Source organism: Lynx rufus, unplaced genomic scaffold (assembly GCF_022079265.1).
Source record: "Lynx rufus isolate CCGP_SWC_20201006 ecotype Redwood Valley unplaced genomic scaffold, mLynRuf1.p SCAF_7, whole genome shotgun sequence".
NCBI classification, from domain to species: Eukaryota; Metazoa; Chordata; class Mammalia; order Carnivora; family Felidae; genus Lynx; species Lynx rufus.
In genome coordinates, this window is record NW_025814889.1 from 88,417,114 (window position 1) to 88,429,395 (window position 12,282).

Here is a 12,282-nt window from a genome sequence, read left to right on the forward strand (position 1 = left end):
AGTTTTCAGATTTCATCTTAGGTGGGCTGTTATATGGAAATACCACAGACGGGGAGAGGTATGAACAGCAAACACTTAGGTCTCACTGTCCTGGAGGCCAGGAAGTCCAAGATCAAGATGCCAGCAGATTCTCTGCCTGGCTTACAGACTGCCCCCTCTTACTGCACCTCATACGGGCTTTCCTCTGTCTCTTGGGGTGAGAAATCAAGCTCTCTGAGGTCTATTCTTATCAAGACATTAGTCCCATCTGATGAAGGCCCCACCCTTATGGCCTCATTTAACCTTGTTTCTAAAAAGTTCCTATTTCCAAATTTGGCATACATGGGGGGTAGGGCTTCAACAGAAGGGTTTTTTGGGGGGGGGGGCGTTGGGGAGGATACCAGTGCAAACACTCAGTCCGTACCATGGTCTTCTAGGTATACATGTTTATAGAAGTACATATGCTCAGCCATCTAAATATTGTAAAATGTTATCTGATGGTTTCCTTTTTGACTTACCTCTATTTGTGATTATTTCTACTACTGAACGGGTATTGTTTTTGTTTGAAAAATCTAAAAAAATTTTTTTGAAAACTGTTTTTATTTTTATTTAAGTTTTTATTTTAATTCCAATAGACTTAAAATACAGTATTATATTAGTTTCAGGTGTACGATATAGTGATTCAACAATTCTATACATTACTTAGTGCTCATCCTGGTAAGTAAACTCTTAATTCCTGTCACCTACTTCACCCATCCCCCTACACACCTCCCCTCTGGTGACCCTCTGTTTGTTCTCTATAGTTAAGGATTTGTTTCTTGGTTTGTTTCTCTGTTTTTTTTGTTGTTTTTTGTTTGCTTGTTTGTTTTTTGAGAGAGAGAAAGCATGAGCGGGGGAGGGGCAGAGAGAGGGATGAGAGAATCCCAAATAGCCTCCATGCTGACAGTGGAGGCTTGAACTCACAAACTGTGAGATCATGACCTGAGCCAAAATCAAGAGTCGGATGCTTAAAAGACTGACTCACCCAGGTGCCCCCACTTTTTATTTTTATTTTAGTGAGACAGAGTGAGTGCAAGCAAGGGAGGAGGGAGGGGTGGGGAGGGAGGGAGGAAGGGAGAGAAAGAGAATCTTAAGCAGGCTCCACGCTCAGCATGGAGCCCAACATGGGGCTCAATCCCATGACCCTGGGATCATGACCTGAGCCAAAATCAAGAGTCGGACACTTAACCGAATGAGCCACCTAGGCACCCCTCTTTTTCCTATGCTCCTTTGCTTCTTAAATTCTATACATGAGTGACTTATTTCTCTGACTTATTTTGCTTAGCATAATACTCTCTAGCTCCACCCAAGTCATTGGAAATGGCAAGATTTCATTCTTTTTCATGGCTGGATAATATTCCTGTGTGTGTGTGTGTGTGTGTGTGTGTGTGTGTGTGTGTACACGCACACATGCACATACATGTGTTTATCACATCTTCTTTATTCATTCATCTATCGATGGACACTTGGGTTGCTTCCATAATATGGCTACTATAAATAATGCCACCATAAACATTGAAATGCATATATATTCCTCTGAATTAGTGTCCTTGTATTGTTTGGGTAAATACCCAGTAGTATGATTACTGAATCACAGGGGAGTTCTATTTTCAACTTTTTGAGGAGCCTCCATGCTGTTTTCCAGAGTGGCTGCACCAGTTTGCATTCGCACCAACAGTGGAAGAGTATTCCTCTTTTTCCACATCCTCACCAACACTTGTTCCTTCTGTTGTTGATTTTGGCCATTGTGACATGTGTGGTGGTATCTCATTGCGGTTTTGATTTGCATTTCCCTGATGATCAGTGATACTGAGCATCTTTTCATGTATCTGTTGGCCAGCACAGAGACATTTTATTCTCAGAAGCAGAGTGGGCCACAACTTGGCAACTCAGAAACAACTTCTCAGAGGCTGTGCAGCATTCAGGTAACACGACTGGTTAGGGTTACTTCATTAGAGCTGGCCTGCCCTGCCAGAAGCAGTGCTCACATCAGCGTTCTGGAACCTCGAGCGTCGAAAGTGATTTTATGCTAAATTCAATGTAAGCAACACACCCAAAGTTTAAAGGCTGTAAAATGTGAGTGTAAGAATTTGTTAGGCTCCTCTCAGCAATAAAACCCCATGATTTCTGGAGTCCAAACTTGTAAAATTCATGGACAATTTTGGCAAGTTTTACTCTACTACTCATATCCGGGCCACTCATACATAAATAGGTATACGTGATTACTGTCCCTTCCCAAGGCACATTTCATAGGCTGGCTTGTTACAAATGTGACCTTAATGGGATAAAAATGCAAGGCAGGAGAGGAGGCACACATTAAGATCCCTACAAAATAAAAATTCTAGACAGTTTCCTAAACATCCCTTATTTTTCTAATATGCTGGACATAGTTTAGCTTTTTCTCCTGATGCTGCTTTTTGGACATATGTATGTTAGAACATCTGCATGGTGATGCAAGTGAAACCCGCCACACTTGAATATGTTCATTATTTTTAAACCTTAGCTATATGCCAGGGCCAAGCATAGCACCTAACACAGTAAAGACTCCAAGTAAGTATGTGCTGGGAGAATGAATACAGAACATTCTGACCTGCTTTACTCAGTTACACTTGGTGATTAAACTTCACAAAATAATACAATACAGCTTTCAATCTTTTGAAAAAGTTAAAACTAAGGTCCATAGCACATAAAAACAATCTTGGACACACATTACTATATTTTGGATTTAGTTAACTTTTTATAATTCAATAGATATCTTCCTGTAAAACCACATGTGTGTGGGTGAAATTATACCATTTCAAACCTCATGATATTTCACACTCCTAAGAATGTCTAAATAGGGGCGCCTGGGTGGCGCAGTCGGTTAAGCGTCCGACTTCAGCCAGGTCACGATCTCGCGGTCCGTGGGTTCGAGCCCCGCGTCGGGCTCTGGGCTGATGGCTCAGAGCCTGGAGCCTGCTTCCGATTCTGTGTCTCCCTCTCTCTCTGCCCCTCCCCTGTTCATGCTCTGTCTCTCTCTGTCCCAAAAATAAATAAACGTTGAAAAAAAAAAAATTTAAAAAAAAAAAAAAAAGAATGTCTAAATAATGTCATGTCTCTTCTCTACTTAATAAGCATGCCGACTAGAAACCTAGAAATGTATTCTATATTAAAATCCAACTTAAAGTGTGCTGGCCTGCTCCATGTAAAAAAATGGACCACTCTTTGTGCCTCCATCTTTATCCTAAAACTTGAGGCTTTCCTACAAGGAAGCACAATAGAATGTTCCTCACCGAGGGAAGGGAGTGGAGGTACACTGGAGTTCACGCGTGTGATGCAAATGGCCCCTGGAAAGAAAGCTTGGTAACCGCTGCCCCAACACAAGCAAAGATAGCTTGCCAGTTGTCTTTTAAGGAGTGTGCAGAGTACAGGTTTGTTAAAAAGAGGGTAGGCCATGTCCTTGCCACTTAGTCTCTGGACAGCTAATGAGAATAAACTTCCAGACATGGTTGCATTTGGCCAGGGAAAGAAGAGACAGCTCATCTAGGAAAACGATGCTGGAGTAACCTGCTGTGCCAAGCAGCAGGACGTCAGAGATGGGGAAGGAGGATCAGACGTCGTCTTCTGGCTGCTTTCCTCTCTAGTCCTGGGAAGAAACCAGCTGCAAGGGGACGGAAGTAAGCACTTACTGTGAAGAAACACAACCACCCCATCCCAATGAGAATCTCTGAGTTCAACCATAACAGGAGGGGACAAGCTTGAAAAAGAGATGTTGTCTAGAACCTTCTAAGAAGCCTCTCATGAAAGCAGACTGGGTGAGTAACTTGAACCCAGGTCTGTCTCACTCTGGAGCACATGGATCTGAACTCCACCCTCCTGGGCTGGGGAGAGCTTTGAGCACCCTGGCAGGGCAGGGCAAAAACAGGGAGTGGAAGTAGGAACCCAGATCTAGAGAGTGACATGTCTATAATGGCAACGGGAAGTGGCCAAACACCATGCTTCCTGTGGACACTGAGACGGTGGGTCCTGAGATTATTTAAAACTGCCTGCTGGGGGGCGCCTGGGTGGCTAGGTCGGATGGGCGACCGACTTCGGCTCAGGTCATGATCTCACGGTCCGTGGGTTCAAGCCCCGCGTCCGGCTCTGTGCTGACAGCTCAGAGCCTGGGGCCTGTTTCGGATTCTGTGTCTCCCTCTCTCTCTGACCCTCCCCCATTCATGCTCTGTCTCTCTCTGTCTCAAAAATAAATAAACGTTAAAAAAAAAAAAAACTGCCTGCTGGGAAACACAAATTGGTTACTCCTTTTTAATAATAAAATTTCCTTCTGCTACCTTGTGGCCACAATGTGAGTGAGCCGTGCCAGCTACTGAGAGGATTGTCCCAGGTTCAGGAGTTTCCAGCCAGAAGAACGCATGCAGCTAACACATGAGCTCCTCCATGTGCCAGGTATCAGGGGCTGGGACTCAAAGAACAAAAAAGGAAGTCCATCTGTTCAGAGTTCACACATTAGTTGGGGAGACTGAGGTAGGCTTATGGGTGGAAACAGATATCCCCAGGGGCTAAGGAACAAAGAGCGGGGCACTCACTGGGTGGGTTGGACAGAATCTGAAAAGCATCTGAACAGCGGATCAGGCAAGGCCTCTGGGGTCAGAGCAGCAAGAGCAGAGGCAAGGGAGTACATAGCAGCATGGTGAGTAGGGCTTTTGGAACTGCTCTCAGGAGAGAACAGATAGGTGGCAGAAGGGTGCCTTTCTGGGGAACTTGCCCAGCCCCTTCACCTTGGGCTCCTGGAGAGCCCCAAAGAAGGTCCCTCCCCCAAACAATAATAACAGTTAAATACACGGTAAAGTTACTGTATCATATGTGTATGGGTCAACATATTTTCACAAATTTGACACACTTGTGTAACGGGCATCTAGATCAAGAAACAATACATGGTCAGCACCTATGGTCAGGACCCCATTCAATCACTGCTCTCCCCAACGGAAGCACTATCCCAAACTGTGTGTTGGTTTCACCTGTTTCTATACTTACTATGGGATCCTATAAGCTGTCCCCAGTACTGGGTGTTAAGTCGGTGTGATTCAGCCACGTTGTTGCATGTAGTTAAAATGTGTTCATTCTCAGTACTGCATGGCATTCCAGCTCGTGACTATGACTGACAATCATCTTATCCGTTCTACTCTCCGTGGACATTTGGGCAGTTTCCAGTTTGGGCAAGTACATCCTGAGCTACTGTGCACACTCTGGTTAGGTGCCCACCTAGGAGAGGAACGGCTGTGCCAAACCCTTTTTCCCTGGGCCAAACCCTTTTACAAGGTAGTTGTTCAAACTTCTACTCCCATCAGCAGAATATGGAAAGTGAAAACACTCATGTGTCAAATGAAGGGCAGATTCCACAACAGGAAATAGTTTGTGAAGTCCTCTTACTAGGAAACTTTCATATGAGCTTTTTTTTTTTTTTTTAATTTTTTTTTTCAACGTTTATTTATTTTTGGGACAGAGAGAGACAGAGCATGAACGGGGGAGGGGCAGAGAGAGAGGGAGACACAGAATCGGAAACAGGCTCCAGGCTCTGAGCCATCAGCCCAGAGCCCGACGCGGGGCTCGAACTCACGGACGGCGAGATTGTGACCTGGCTGAAGTCGGACGCTTAACCGACTGCGCCACCCAGGCGCCCCGAGCTTTTTTTTTTTTTAAGTTTATCTTTAAGAGACAAAGCGAGCATACACATGAACTGCAAAGGGGTAGAGAGAGGGAGAGAGAGAATCCCAAGGAGGCTCCACGCTGCCAGCACAGAGCCCAACTTGGGGCTTGATCTCATGAACCATGAGATCATGACCTGAGCCAAAATCAAAAGTTGGGACACTCAACAGACTGAACCACCCAGGCACCTTGCCCCCACTTTGTTTTTTGAGCTCTTTTTTTTTTTAATTTCAGAAAAAAAAGTTCAGACTTCTCAATATTTGAAAAGAAGTTACCAAATGAGGATTTTCAGTGTTTAACACAAATCTTAATAAAAAATTGAGTAATCTCTCCTCTTCCTTGCCCTCAGGAGGGAAAAAAAAACCTCATCAGATCAGAGAACTGGAGGTTTTATATTTAAAGATGATTTACCACGATAGTAAGTCTATAGTCACGAATGAAATGAAATTAGTAACATCAACCAAGCCCACTGATGGTCGCACTAACGGTCAAACGAGATAGCTCTTCCAGAGCCAAGGCTGACTACCCAATTTGCAGTGCAGGAAAAGAGTATTTTGGTTTGGGTTAAACAAAAATGAAAGGAAAATGTTAAATGGCTGAGATCTAAATATGTATGTGTTGGAGTCTTTCATAAAGAATTCTCTCAGTCTTAATTTATCCTTAAAAATCTCAGAGTAACAAGAACCAAGCTTATGTATATATGCTATTATAAAATTGAATATTGATAAGATTCTGTCTGGTTTACATGGATGTCAAGAAAGATTCACATTTAAATTTCTACATGGGACTGTACCGATCAACTAGAGAAAAGCATGCCCCTAAAATAACTTTAAAATTGTAAAATTTATAGCTTACGATAAAGGAGCCACATGGAAACTTGTATGCAAATGGATATATTAAACAAAATTGCCTAGATTTGTCAACCCTACAACAGTTTAATGTATAGAATAAGGGCTAAAAAGTAGTCATTTACATAAAACATATAAAGTTTCCATATTCATATGCTTAATGCTTTTTCTTCCCAAGTAAAAGTCTGGGAAAGGAATTCATTTGAAGAGAGAACAACTCATGTCAGCAAAAAAGATGTGCCTGTGTATCTTCAATTCCTTTGCATATGCAAATGGAATTTATACATTTTATAAAAGGCCACAGCAGTAGTCCAATGGCAGGGCGGCCATAAAAAAAGTTCTTCATATATAGTTAGATTTGAAACTAAGAGATTTTATTTTGTCTCTGATCTAGGCACTGTCATAAGCACATTATGAATATTAACTCTTCAGTCCTCAAACCAGTCTTGGGAGGGTCCTGTAATTACCCCATTTCACTGATCAAGCAACAGGAGCAGAGAAAACTTTTTATAGACAGCTAAGCTTTTGCCCTGGTAAACCTCAGGGAATGCTATCTACCTCTTTCAAAGCATATTTAACTTTCACATCTTTAATGGATGCATGACACTATCTTGCTTCTTTACACTAAGACCAATTTTTAAGGGACCTTATGGACAGATGGCTCTGGCTTTATGTGCCCAACTTTTTAGTCAGAATGTTGGAGGGAAAAAGGGTTTTAGAGAATCTAAAGATTATATATGTGTAGCAACTGCGCAGAAGACTGCGTTTTTGTAAGAATAAAAGTAGTTAGGGATCCATTCTTGTGGTTATTTGTTTAGCTGTGTGAATCCACTTCCTTAGCTCTGCAGAGCAGGTACAGAATGCCTCAGCATCAAGCCTCTGACTCCTCCTCCCATCCTGGCATAAACAAAACATCCATTTATATTCACTTTCAAAATCAAGGCTCTGGAAGCGGTGAGGTTCAACTCTCAGTGCTAACGTCTTTAGAGTCTTCCCTGTCACCAAGCAGTGCTCCTAGGATGGCCAAATATAAGCTCTGCCTCTAACACTCTGGGCAGTGCCAGTTTTGTGCTCTAAAAATCTCCTGGCTGGGGCACCTGGGTGGCTCAGTTGTTGGATGTCTGGCTCTTGATTTTGCCTCAGGTCCTGGTCCCAGGGTCGTGGGATCAAGCTCTGTGTCGGGCTCTGTGCTAAGCACGGAGCCTGCTTGAGATTCTCTTTCCCCCATCCCCACCCCCCAAGAAAAATAGCTCCTGGCTTCTCTGTGACACCTGTGTGATCAGTTGAACCTATAGCGCATGTGAAAAATGCCAACCATTTTTTTGCCTGCCATTTTTAAATTAGAAGTTCTCAAACTCACAGGCAGTTTTGTGAAAAAGGGTTAAGTGGGGGAACGAGGTAGGATTAGAGTGGATTTTTCCATGACTCCGTCACCAAGCAAAGCAGAGTGGTGGTGAAGTTGCCTGTGACTAAAGAAAGGCTTTCTGGGCTTCACAACCTGCTCTCAAGGTTAAATGTGATGTGGCAGTGGTGGGTCAGTCAATTTTACTCACTAGCACACTTGACCCTCCCAAATTAAAGTATCGTGCTTTTAAGCAGGTTCACGTTTAAGTAATATACTTTTTGGGAGATAACTCTTGATCATGAGAAATCCCAAAGAGTGAAGTGGCACAACACTGTCGACCTTGAAACCTTTCCAAAGCCAAAACCAGGGACACGGCGGACAAACAGAATCGGACTTGGCACAGAAGGCTGGGGGTAGTTCAAGGACACCACAAGAAACCGCCTTCGATAATGCTGCACTTGTACGTATCAGCTGTGCGTTTGAAACTCACTTTCATCTCTTCTGTACATTGCCCTTGATGAAAAACAGCTGCAAACTTGGATTATCCACGAGGACACAAGGACATAAGTTGAAGGCCTGACGATACCAGCACATCTTAATGTAATCAAATCAGAGTTTATAAATACATCTAGGCAGAATTGAGGGGAAGACACCGCTCTCGCACCTCGGGGCTGTGGAGGTCCCCCTGAAGGCGATTCCTCCCTTGCTGCCACCCGAAGCAGAGGTGGGGCGGTTTTCTGGAGGCCACAGCATCAGGGAGGTCAATTCTGCTGAGACACATCCACAACCAGACTTCTTTCCCTCCCGTCTGAGTCCCAGCTCCATCCAAACATTCCATCTAGCTTGGTGGACCTCCTTAACTATTTTATTTCAATCACCCTGGAAACCGTAAAAAGAAAAAGAAAAAAAAAAAGCACAGCGACAGAAGAGCAAGGCTTACTGGTGACTCTAGGACCAGCAGCACTTCCTGGCTGCTGGGACAGTGCCCCTGACCCCTTCATCACACACCTGCCACATTCCGTGTGAACACATCAAACCCTCAAGCCTGATTAATCACCCTGCCCAAGAGTCTCCAGAACACAGTTCACATGACCTAAGAGCCACATGAAAGACCCTCTGAGGTCAGGATACAAGACCAAACAAAATTAACATGCCTGCCACATCCAGCGTCATAATCTGCTTCTAGTTCGGTTAACCCCAAATGTCCAGAGCGTGCATCCCAAGAACCTCCCCCTTCGATGTGGATCAAAACGGTGTGCGTCCAACGGGCTCTGCATCTCCCCCACCTCTGAGAATATCACAAACCATTTCTACAAGTCAAATAGCCTTGGGACTGCAGAATCATGCTCCAGACGAGTAAGTCTCTGGGAAGTTAGAAGTTTTAATGATTCGGCCATAAATGTTTCTTCACACATCATAAAAAGAAATTTTAATTTGACCTCAGAGTAAGAAATACATTGTTAACTTTCCAGTGATGTTCTAACTCGTTTAGATCATGTAAAAGGTACCACAACCCCCAATGCACTGAAGTGTTTCATAATTAGTTCTAGGGAACTGATGTTCCAAAAAAAAAAAAATGAACTGGTAGGATTAAATGCACATAAAATTATAAGGTATGCACTGTATTTTATATTGCTGTGGGATCACTTTTCATCCTGATTTCAGAACCTACAGAAAAAAATCTCAAGGGAGGTGTCCTACACATTTCATGTAGGAGAGATTCAGAGACATCACGCGAGGGGTGTGGAATCACACAGCTCACGCCTGGGCTGGGCTGAGAGAAGTCATCACACCAGTGTTTTCCTCTCCTAATTGATATTATTTTTAAGGTTTTATGCTATCTACCTCCTAATTCTCTCAAATACTTTACCACAAAGGCTTCACCGCAAGGTTATGTTATACTATAAATCCCTTAATTCTCTCCAAAACTTTACCACAAAGATTTGCATCACAGATCATGTGACTATTACTACTGGATTTATTCATTTCAAAGCGTACATTTTTAGACTCCTGGCAGTATAGGAAGTTGGACAACCAGGATATTTCACGTTCTGGTCATGTACACTCCTGTTGTCCGGGGAGAACAGTTATTAACCAGAGAAACGCATATGTATTAGCAGTAAGGATTAAAAAGAATGGGAACAACAAAAACAAAAGAGAATGGAGACACGGTTTGCACCTTTTGGAAATTCAGCTGTTAGGCTCAGTTCTATGGGCTAAGAGCGTCCACATTGATTGCTCAAGAGTAACACAAAAATACATGTTAATCTTTGGAACATTAGCAGTGATTATCAAATTAAAAATAAGAAAATAAATCTCTGTGGTTTGCAGGCCAGTAGGATTTGAAGACTGATTCATCAAACCAAAACCAAATGAGAACTATGTGCCACAAAAGAATTCTGCATACAGTTTTCATTTAATCATTCCACCCACCTTCTGAGGCTTCCTAAGCCTGTTACTGGTGACGAAGCCGGGGACTATAGGAATCACAGACACAGTTACACGACAACGCTGAGATCAGAAGCCAACACACGTCTCATTCCAAACATCGGAAAATAGACCACCAGTATTTAGGAATCTGATACATGTCAGCCTTCCCGTCCCTCCTTAAAAATTAATGTTTTGATCTTTCTGGGCCATTCTTGTAACATGAAAATGTGAAACGATTTCAAAATAAAAAAAAGTTAACCTGCTACTTCTCATTGCCTTTAGTGGGAAAACAGGAAATGGTTTTCCCTAAAGGGTAAGGAGGTGATGAAGGCAGGGTGCAGTCGAGGCACAGGCAGGCAAAGGGCTATGATAGGCTTCAAGGGAAGGTGGAAGGGAGAGTACTGTGTGGTAATGATCCAGACGTCAATACAAATTCTGGTTCTTTCATCGAGCCAACAAATCCTGCTTCAGTATCTCCTCTGTGCTGGGAACTGGCCAGGTGAAGCGACTAAGGAGCCTGCCCTCCAGGACTCAGTCTGGAAGGGGAGAGAGCGATCGTGACCAGCAATACAATACCATACGCCGAGAGCTAGAGGCTTCTACACGGCTCTGCAAGCACCGGGGACTGACCCCCTCCCGGGAGACTTAGGGGACACCTCCTAGAGGAAATGACACTTATGTTGGGGTCTCAAAGGATGGGAAACAGTTTTCCTGACAGAGGACAGGGGAAGGGCCATCCAGGCAGAGCATATTTCCAAAGGCAAGGAGGTTGGGGAGATCGAGGTGCGTCCCAAATATGGAAGGTAGCTCTCTGCTTGCAGCCTGAAATGCATGGTGGTGTTGGTAGAGGCAACAGAGAAACAATGCAGGAGAGGTGGACGGGGACCATGATTCTGGCTCGACCACGTGTGACCTGCATTGTGCACACTAAGAGGAGCCAAAGGACTTAAGGCAGGGAAGTGATACAGTCGATGATCAGATCACTTGGGTGGCTTTGTGGAAGATGGACTAGAAAAAGCCAGACAGGTGACAAGGAGGCCAGCTGTTTTGAACTCTACTCAGAAGGATGACCCTTGCAGCCTGAGTGGTCCTTGGTGACCTGCTCGTTTAGCTTCCCACTGTAAAGTGACAAACTGAGGTCTGGAAAGGTTAAGACACCTGCACAAAGACACCCCGCCAGCAAGTAACAGAGCCAGGACAGGATCCCTTCCCCCTGCCTAGAGTGCCAAAAAAAAAAAAAAAAAAAAAAAAAAAATGAGAGCCCTCAAGTCTGGGGTTCCTAGGAGTGGCTACAAGTTTATCCACTTGAGAAAGACAACAGAAAGGCTAGAGAACAACAATCAGTCAAAGAGTGAAGAAATATTTTTACATTGAGCCCGGATTCCTGCTGTCATTCTATACCAGAGCAACACAGCTTAGCTATTGAGTAAAACAAACCAAACAGACAAGGGAATTGAGGGGAAAGTGCACAGCCACTTTCTAAATCGACCAAAGTAATCAAACCTTGACTGTCCACGCACGCTGAAATTCAGAGCCATGAGCAAAGTCCTTTTGGGTAGCCTGGGTCAGTTTGTTTCCTAAGAGCAGAGGGTCACTAGCTATGTTGTCTAGAAAGAAAGCCAGTTGGCAAGACAATCCTTCAGCCACAGAACTACTCGTCACGCTGTTCAGTCCCCAAAAATATCCAAAGTAACCTAGCGTGATTGCCACTGTTGCTCAAGTGAGATTCTACGCCAAACACCCTCCCCCTGGAACTTGAGGATAGGGAATTAGGTCTGTTCTCTTTTCCAGAAAACTCAAATCTCTAGGTGAAGCAAAAATGCTCAAGATCTGAAAAACCCAAACACCTTCCTCTAGCCCACTCGTAATTTCACTCCGAAGAGGTAGATTTAAACTGGGAGCTTATTTTCAGGATAGAAACAGACTTTCAGACACCTGCATGCTTTCCCAAAGGGC

At 43.8% G+C, this 12,282-nt stretch overlaps 1 protein-coding gene across 1 annotated transcript in view; it reads right to left on the bottom strand.

Moving 5' to 3' along the window:
* The window catches only part of PPM1H (protein phosphatase, Mg2+/Mn2+ dependent 1H), a 258,509-nt gene that overhangs the window by 70,264 nt on the left and 175,963 nt on the right, over nt 1-12,282 (bottom strand). The gene's annotated exons all lie outside the window — the stretch shown is intronic.